Below are 10,192 nucleotides of genomic sequence, written 5' to 3' on the forward strand. Positions count from 1 at the left end.
GTCGAAAAATCAACATTTTCAATCGCGAATAACTCGAAAAGTATCGACTGACGTAAAAAACTTTATAGAACGAAAGTTGCTTATAATCTATCAGTTTATCCATTTCCAGGCTTATTTTAGACACGCGTTTTTTACCCCGCGAGAACGGGTGCCTGTCACCCCCCAGGTAAAAGCAACCAACGGCACAAATTCAACTTTAAAGTTGAGGGTAAGTAGAACCTAAATCCAAATTTTCATGCAATTCGGAGTTGCCCCTGAAATTTACACTTCAAGACGGTCATTTATTGGTCTATAAGAGCCACCGTACTAGATACATAGGAACATTGAGTTATTACAGTCCTGGACCCTTCACTTGTTGCAATGTTTATTTTGATGTCTAGTGACGTTTAGAACGTCAGGAAATGAATACAAACTTGATACAAAGTGAACAGTAACATAGAAAGTTGATAAATAATGCTCTTTCTCATGATCATCTTTCAGTGCGTCACAGTTTTTCGATTTCTTTCTAACGCATTAAATTGTATAATATACAATTACAGAAAAAAAGGCACGTCGGTGATTACTTTGGTAATTATTCTAGTTCGGTGATTATTCTAGTTGTCGATAGATGGCGCCATAATAAAAAAAATAATTTTTTTTAATTAGATAATAATGTTACAAATATAATCTGTATAATTTATAAGACTATACAAATCAAAGAAAATACCATTTTATAAATGCAAGAAACACATTTGATTTGTTTTTATTCCAAATTGAAAATAAAATGTGACAACTGTCAGATTTAACTAAAATGTCATGTTAGAATAAATGTCATAAATGTGTATTATCACGGACTTACCCTTTTTCCAATCATTTGTTACGCACTGAAAAATGCTCATGAAAATGACAATACTGATCTAATTTTGACGTTTATACACTCACTGGCGCAAAAATCCGACACCCGAAATTTTTGATTAAGTTTGATAACTTATATCTTTATTATTTGTAATCCGATTTTCAAGATTTTTGCATCAGTTTGTAGGTACATGTCTGTATTTATGTCGTTTATTATTCCGGTAACAAGAAATTTTTGCTTAGATGGCATTATACGGAAGTGAATGGAAGCATTGTATTTTCTCCTAACTTTAAAAAATTCTGTGGAAAATTGGACTGCTGGTTTTGTAATAAATACTCTTTTTGTATTATCCTGCAGGTATCCCTAAGGTTTTGTTTTTTGAATTATCCGAATGAATGAATGAATTTGAATAGCATTGGAGCCAAGGGCGGATCTAGGGAGGGGGCTATGGGGGCCATGGCCCCCTCCGAGAATTTAAAAAAATATAAATTTAAATATTTGCAGTTCAAATGTTTTTACTTTCAAACACATGTATATGTACAAAACAGGAGATAAATACATTATTGTCTGTACTAGAATTGAACAAAAGCAGTAACGAAAGCTTCAAGAATGACATGTTTTGCAAATTAAAATGTTGATAATTTTACAAAGTGCCAATTTTTAGAACGACCTTGGCAGCGATCAAAATTGTATTAATTTCCATATTCTGTACACACAAAGAATAGAAAAAAAATAAAGCATTACTTGGGTCACTAGCACTTAGAACAAAGGAGTTGGTTGTTACTTTCGCACAGTCAAAAGGAATTGTTTATTAAGTATTGCGTTTTATTTTTCTAACGAAAAATATTGTCACAATAAAGGGATGATAGCATAAAGTCTTGTCATGAAACGTTTAACATCTTTCACCAAACTCATGGTCAAAGACGGAGCCATACAAACCCATGAAAAAACATCATACCACAAGGAGTGCGTTCAGGTTGGGCTGGATTTTCTACAAAGTTGTCGCAACCCGCAAAAGTCAATCATTAACCAGATAGACTCTCAGAGGTCTAAATAGGTACAAGAAAATAGAGAAAGACTACGACTAACGGTAGAGTCTATAGTGTTCTTAAGTCGACAGAATATTCCTCCAAGAGGCCATCGTGATCATAGCCTTCTGCTTCTGGACGAAGATGCTGCACCTAATAATGAGGGGAATTGTTAAGGTTTAAAATCGCATCAGGAGATAAAACTCTTAAACAACACCTATCCACAGCATCTATTCGAGCAACATACATTAGTATCACTAGCCAAAATCAATTAATAACATGTTGTGGTGAAGAAATAATTGAACATAATGAATTAGGTTCAAAGTGCAAATTTATACTCTGTCATATTTGACGAAATGACCGACGTACCGCACGTGGAACAGCTTTCTCTAAATTTGAGATACATACACAATAACAACATTCGTGAAGACTTTGTCAAATTCATTGACGCTCATGAGAACATAAAAATAATTAGTGAAAATCAGAAAGAGGGGAAGAACAAGGCCTGACAGGAGAAGCATTGGGAAAAATAGTATTAAACTTGTTGAAAGAACTGCACTTGGATCCGAAGAAATGTGTAGGAATCTTTACTTACTTTAATAATGCTTTAATAACGATAAGTTTTGAATATCTTTATGGCGTTGAAAAGTGTGTGAAAAGTGCCTTAAAACTTACCATTGTAACCCAAATTTTTAAAAATTATCCCCAGACCCACCGGTACCCCTCTCGAAAAAAAGTTCATGGCCCCTCCCGAAAATCGGTCCTGGATCCGCCCTTGATTGGAGCAGAAACTACGTACCCATCCCCTTAACTATTTCTGGTATTTTTAAAGTTATTCCATAATTAAATTTTTATATCCCGTCTGAACAATTTCACACTCTTAGGGTAAATTTCTTTTTGCAGGCTTACGTTTGTTACATAGGGTTATAACAATGAGTTTTCCTCTACGATCCGCATATAATATTCAGGATACTATTAAAATACGTCTTAAACCTTTTTATGGCCCACTTTTTTCTTCTAAAGACCCTTATAAACCCGATATTAAAAATTTAAGGGTCAATTTAGTCTTCATCAGGCCCTTTGCTACTTTAATATTTTTCGGGTTATTTCCAATATCTTAACAAATTTACGATACAGCTTTACTCACACAACACTTATTTTTAATTTTGTAGAAACTTTATTGGTTTCCCCGATTACGAATTGATGACTTTTGGAATGAGTAACGTGAAAATTATACTAGAAGGGACCCTAAAAGGTCTTATTGAGGGCGACAATCTTAAAACTGTAAATAAGTAAGATTTTGTTAATATTTGCAAAAGTATTTAAAGGCTATAGCGGGATAAGATGGTCAAAAATGCCCCCGCACCGATCAGCCCCGCTACTTATGTTTTCGATAAACGATATAAAATTATGCCCTCATGCAAATTTTTAGCTTCCCAGAGGTCCTAGAATCTAGAACCTCTTAAATCGAGAAAAGAAGAATTTTTAGATTTTATTTTTTTGTGAGCGCAATTTTAACTTAAAAAATCTGAAAAAATTCGAGAAGATGTATATTTTAAATATAAAACAGCCTGATTTTTTTCAGATTTTTGTAATAAAAAATGAGCCAAGCAAAAATTTTTGAAATTTTCAAAAAAATTTTAGGTTATGTAAATATGATTTGGCCAACTTTTAAATAGTATTTTTGTGTATTTTTTGTAGTTTCTTTGAATGGCAGAGGCAGATTTTTTAATATCTGAGCGGAAAGAACGAAAAAATTAAAAAAAAACCGTTTTTGGCTGTCTCGAGATGCATCTCGGGACAGCCAAGTTTAGGATTTAGGATCCTGACTACAACAACTGAAAAAACACTAAAAGTGTGAATTTTGTCATAAAATTTGGTATGTGGGCTTATAATAATATTTGGAACAGATTTTCCAAATAACTTTTTTCGATATCTCTAACGCGAAGCAAATCGAATCGCATATCGAAAATTGACCCTGTTTATTCGCAGTAGACCACGTTTAAAATTTAAATTTCAGTTGACTATTTTAAAAATTTTGAACCATCAACCTGTACGACTGTGGCAAATTTCAAATCTGTATATATTTTGATTGCCGAAATATAGGGGTGTCTTCATCTTAAATGCGACACACTGTATATTATCAATTTGATAATTTATTGCAAATAATATAGTCGTAATTTTTATATCTAGATTCAAAATAGACTAATTCACTAATTTTATCATAAAAAGTTCAAATTGATTGCATTAAAGTATTGAACCAATTAATGCGTATTATTAATATAATATTATTATAATAATTATAATATACAAAGTGAGTTTTATGTATAGAAACCCTCGATTATCGCGGAAACATCTTGCACGATTTTTATAGGTTTTGGTGGGTAGGGGTTTTCTAATACAGCCGATATTATAGTGATAATTACATTGTTGTCAGATCTTTCGTTTTTCTGGAAATCTAATGAACTTTCTTATTTTTTTAGCGTTTTGAAGTCCTTAAGAAATACTGATTATTTTTCACGTTATATTCCCTATGCATAAATGCCATAGTTTCGGAGTTATTGCTACATGTGTTTAAAAAAAAAATAAACAAATTATAAAAATCAATTTTTTCGGCCCGTGTAGACATTATATTATTTTACGTTCTTTGGATCATTTGGAAAAAAAGGTCTTTTGTAATTTTTCTCTAAAGGTAATGGTTTTCGAGCTCTAAACAATTTAAAACTGAAAAAAATCGAATAATGACGATTTTCAAGGTTCAAAAACACAAATAAAAACTATTATTTTTGAAACTGATAAGTACCCAAATTCAAGCTAAGCCCTCTTCTAGGGGCTCGCTATAAAAATTTTTGGCCCTTTTTATTCTAAAACATTGCTTTTTAATAATTGTTAGTGAAGCGCATATGAGAGGACGGGCGATCGGACTGCATTAACAACTAAAAAACAATATTTTAGAATGAAACAAGCTTAAATTACTTATTGGTAACTAATAAAGTAAGACTTGAACTTGAATTTATGTACTGGGCAGTTTTAAAAATAATATTTTTGATTTGTGTTTTTGAACCTTGAAAATCGTCATTATTCGATTTTTTTCAGTTTGAAATTATTTATAACTCGAAAACGATTAACTTTAAAGAAAACTTACAAAAGAACTTTTTTGTTCCCAATGGTCCTATGAACGTAAAATAATGTCTAACGGGCCGAAAAAATTGATTTTTATAATTTGTTAATTTTTTTAATAAATGTAGCAATAACTCCGAAATTATGACCTTTACGTATAGGGACTATAGTTTCCGAGATAATTGAGGGTTTCCGTACATAAACCTTACTCTGTATATTAATTGGTAATATTATTACACATTAATTGGTTCAATACTTCAATGCAATCAATTTGAATTGTTTATGATAAAATTAGTAAATTAGTCAGTATTTTGAATGTATATTTTGAATCTAGGTATAAAAAATACGACTATATCAGTTGCAATAAATTATCAAATTGATAATATACAGTGTGTCGCATTTAAGACGAAGACACCCCTATATTTCGGCTGTCAAAGTATATACAGATTTGAAATTTGGCACAGTCAGTCATACAGGTCGACGGTTCACAATTTTTAAAATAGTCAACTGAAATTTAAATTTTAAACGCGGTCTACTGCAAATCCACAAACAGGGTGAATTTTCGATATGCGATTCGATTTGCTTCGCGTTAGAGATATCGAAAAAAATTATTTGGAAAAGCTGTTCCAAATATTATTATAAGCCCACATACCAAATTTTATGACAAAATTCACACTTTTAGTGTTTTTTTCAGTTGTAGTAGTCAGGATCCTAAATCCTAAAATTGGCTGTCCCGAGATGCATCTCGAGACAGCCAAAAATGGTTTTTTCAATTTTTTCGTTCTTTCCGCTCAGATATTAAAAATTCTGCCTCTGCCATTTAAAAGAACTAGAAAAAATACACAAAAAATTACTATTTAAAAGTTGGCCAAATCCTATTTACATAACCTAAAAATTTTTTGAATATTTCAAAAATTTTTGCTTGGCTAATTTTTTATTACAAAAATCTGAAAAAAATCAGGCTGTTTTGTATTTAAAATATACATCTTCTTGAATTTTTTCAGATTTTTAATTTAAAATTGCGCTTACAAAAAAATAAAATCTAAAAATTCTTCTTTTCTCGATTTAAGAGCTTCTAGGGCCTCTGGGAAGCTAAGAATTTGCATGAGGGCATAATTTTATATCCTTTATCGAAAACATAAGTAGCGGGGCTGATCGGTGCGGGGGCATTTTTGACCATCTTATCCCGCTATAGCCTTTACTTAAATATTTTATATACAGTTTATATAGTTTTAAGCATGGAGCGCCCCAATTATATCGGAAGCAGCTTGCATGATATACAGGGTGTCCCGAAAAGATTGGTCATAAATTATACCACACATTCTGGGGTCAAAAATGGTTCGATTGATCCTAACTTATCTTAGTACAAATGTGCTCATAGAAAAAGTTACAGCCCTTTGAAGTTACAAAATGAAAATCGATTTTTTTTTCAATATATCGAAAACTATTAGAGATTTTTTATTAAAAATGGACATGTATCATTCCTATGGCAGGAACATCATAAAATAAAATTATAGTGAAGTTTGTCCACCCCATAAAAATTTTATGGGGGTTTTGTTCCCTTAAAACCCCCAAACTTTTGTGTACGTTCCAATTAATTCATTATTGTGGTACCGTTAGTTAAACACAACGTTTTTAAAACCTTTTTGCCTCTTAGTATTTTTTCGATAAGCAACTTTTTATCGAGATGCGGCTTCTTTTTTAGTATACTTACATAAAAATTTTATCTGGGTTTTGTTCCTTTAAACCCCCCAAATGTTTGTGTACGTCCCAATTAAATTATTATTGTGGTACCATTAGTTAAACACAGTGTTTTTAAAACTTTTTTGCCTCTTAGTCTTTTTTGACAACTCACCTTTTATCGAGATGTGGCTTCTTTTTCAAAATATGCCTAAAAATGTAAATTATAAATAAATTTTCAGATTATTAACAGGTCTCTATAATCGTACTTAACCATATATAAATATGTGGTGGATTCGAAAAATATTCAAAATATGTCGATAAACACTGGCTTATCGAAAAAGTACTAAGAGGCAAAAAAGTTTTAAAAATATTGTGTTTAACTAACGGTGCCACAATAATAATTTAATTGGAACGTACACAAAAGTTTTGGGGGGTTTAAAAGAACAAAACCCCCATAAAATTTTTATGGGGTGCACAAATTTCACTTTAATTTTTTTTTCAGATGTTGCTGCCATAAGAATGCCACATGTCCATTTTCAATAAAAAATCTCTAAGAGTTTTCGATATATGAAAAAAAATCGATTTTCATTTTGTAACTTCAAAGGGCTGTAACTTCTTTTGTGTGCACTATTGTATACAGGTAAGTGAGGTTCAATCAATCTATTTTTGACCCCAGAATCTGTGGTATAATTTATGACCAATCTTTTCGGGACACCCTGTATATTAGTGTGTATCTTCGTGTGTTCTTCTTTTTCTTCTTTTTCCTCTTCTTCTTCTTCTTATTCTTCTTCTTCTTCGTCTTCCTCTTTATAACCAACTCTGCTTGCTCATTGGTGGATTGATACCTGGTAATATGATGGAAGGTTGCCACTTCATCTTTTGTGCCATTCTGTCATAATCTCCATTTATTTATACACTATACGTTACATTTGCTTCTAACGTCACGTCTTCACTCCTCTTTCGATCTCTCAGCGTATTTCCTGTAATTCTTCTCAGTATTCTCATTTCTGTCGTTTCTAGTAGTTTTTGTGTTGCAGCTGTATCAAGTCTTGATTCTGAAAGATATGTCATCATTGGTCTTACATTGGCTTTATAAATTCTTGACTTCATCTCAGTGTTAATATGTCGGATTCGCCATATTATAACGTGACTAAGTTTGTAACGTTACAAACGTCACATTTTTGCTATTTTATTTTTAAATAATTATTTTATTCTATCTTCTTTATTAATTCTTTAATAACAATATTCTATTTGTTTTACCTGTTTTCCTCGTAAAAACTGGTTGGCGCTCTGCTTCATTATTTTTAGGCATATCTCAATTATTTTTATATCTCAGCATAGAACATTCTTATTCAATCGTTCTGTTGTTCATGACAGTGATGTCGCGCTGTCGTTTGTCGTTTTAAATTTTAAGCCCCCACTTAGGAAGTGTGTCAGTCAATGTCAAGTGAAACTCTTCCTCTTTGTCAAAATGAAGAATATTTTTTCTTTTTATTTTAAAATCTACTTAAGGCAATTGTCTGGCCTCATAGCCACATTTTCAAACAGACGTTCTTATTTGGGGTAAGTGTTTAGACATAACTGTACACATTTTCTAAGCCTATATTCGTAATCTTTGTTATGTTCCTATCTAACCTTACTTTCTAGTTTCATACTGGAATAGGCCCGAAGAAAATTAATGCGGCCACGATACAAGAGAGAGGTCCTAGAGAAAGACAGAAAATGGGTTGGAAAATTTGACAGGCCGTGTAATTTCAGTTGCCTATATCAACTTAAATCGGGGAAATAGACCTCATTTTTTTTAATTTTATTAACCCAACTTAATTTTTAAATACTACCTGTTAGCCCTGATACCAAGTTAAAAAATATGAGGTCCATTTCCCCGATTTAAGTTGATATATTACACGGTCTGTCAAATTTTCCAGCACATTCTCTGTCTCTCTCTAGGATAGGGTGACGAAATCATAAACTTGACAAAACGGGACACATCCAAGGAGCAGTGGCGCAACTAGAATTTTTCTCTGGGGGGAGAGGGTTGGTTGGGTGTCGAATTTTTTTTGTATTGTTTGTAAAACATGTTATATTTTCCTACGATTTTTTGTATATTTTTCATATGCCCTAGGGGGTTTAACCCCCCAAACCCCCTGGGTGCGCCACTGCCAAGGATGGTTTGGAGCGATAACCAAACAGGTAGGGGAAATTAAAACATGGTCTTTTAGCTAATTTGGGACTTATAACTCCTTTTAAATTTACTTTTGAATGTGTAATTTATGTACGATCAAGATTGCGAAACAGAAAACTATAAAACTCCGCCAGAATGGCATGGATTAACAACCCGTTAGAACAAAACAGGGAAGAATACCAAATATCGAGAAATAAAGCCAACTCAACAAATAAAAAGAAGAAAAATGACTGGTTTGGCTGGAGGATATTGAAAAAACAGAGAAAATTATCAAATACAACAATAATTTTACAAAAGGGTCAAAGCAGCAAAAAAATAAGCCCAGCATTAAAACAAGAGGACTAAAAAAGCAAAAAAGAAAAGCCTTGTTTGAGGACAGACAGATCAGCAAAATGTGAGAAGTATATTACGAAAAAATGGTATTCACTGTGAAGGAAATACACTGCGACGAAGAAGTAAGGCCGTACAAGATAAAGACGAAGGAAAAATTTTTACAGAAGATAAAATAACTGTGAAATAAAATACGAAGAAAAAAATTACGTAAAGGAATAAACCAGCTAATACAACAAATATGAACAAAACAGACTACAAGCCGATTGAAACGCAGGTATTATAGTAGGTACCTATATATAAAAAAGTAGATCTAGAGGAGTGAGAGAATTACAGAGAAATAGCTTTATTAAACAACACGTATAACATTCTAGACAATATACTAAACATAAGACTTAAATCATGCACTGAACGAATATTGGGAAAATACCAGAACAGGTTCAGACCGGGGGAGGTCGACGATTAATTCCATATATACAGTGGAGCAAATAATTCAAAAATCGAGAGAATATAACAGAGAAATGCACTTAATATTCATGGATTTCAAAAGCGCTTTTGATACAACCAATCGGACAAAAATGATGGAGCAGCTAGAGAATGTTGGAATCCCAGAAAAATTAAGACATACTAACAGTGAGCCGAAAGAACACCACAGCAAGGATCAGTTACAACGGAACAACTTCTAAGGAGATTAATGTACACAAAGGCGTGAAATCTCTCCGACAGTATTTAATCTGATATTGACAATATCAAATATTGACAAAATCTGTAATCATGAGGATGACAAACTTGCAAACAAAAACATCATTACATTTCAACTTCAAATAGTAACATATGCAGATGATTCAGTCATCACAGCGAAGACGAAGATAGCACTTGCAGTTGGAAAATTACATAAGGAAGCGAAAAGGATAATAGGACTAGAGATAAACCATCTCACGGCAAAATACATGGCGATAGGGAAAGATGACCCAACTCAGAAATACCTAATAACACAGAACCGTAAACTTGAAG

The sequence above is a fragment of the Diabrotica virgifera genome, chromosome 7 (assembly GCF_917563875.1).
Source record: "Diabrotica virgifera virgifera chromosome 7, PGI_DIABVI_V3a".
In the NCBI taxonomy this organism is placed as follows: domain Eukaryota; kingdom Metazoa; phylum Arthropoda; class Insecta; order Coleoptera; family Chrysomelidae; genus Diabrotica; species Diabrotica virgifera.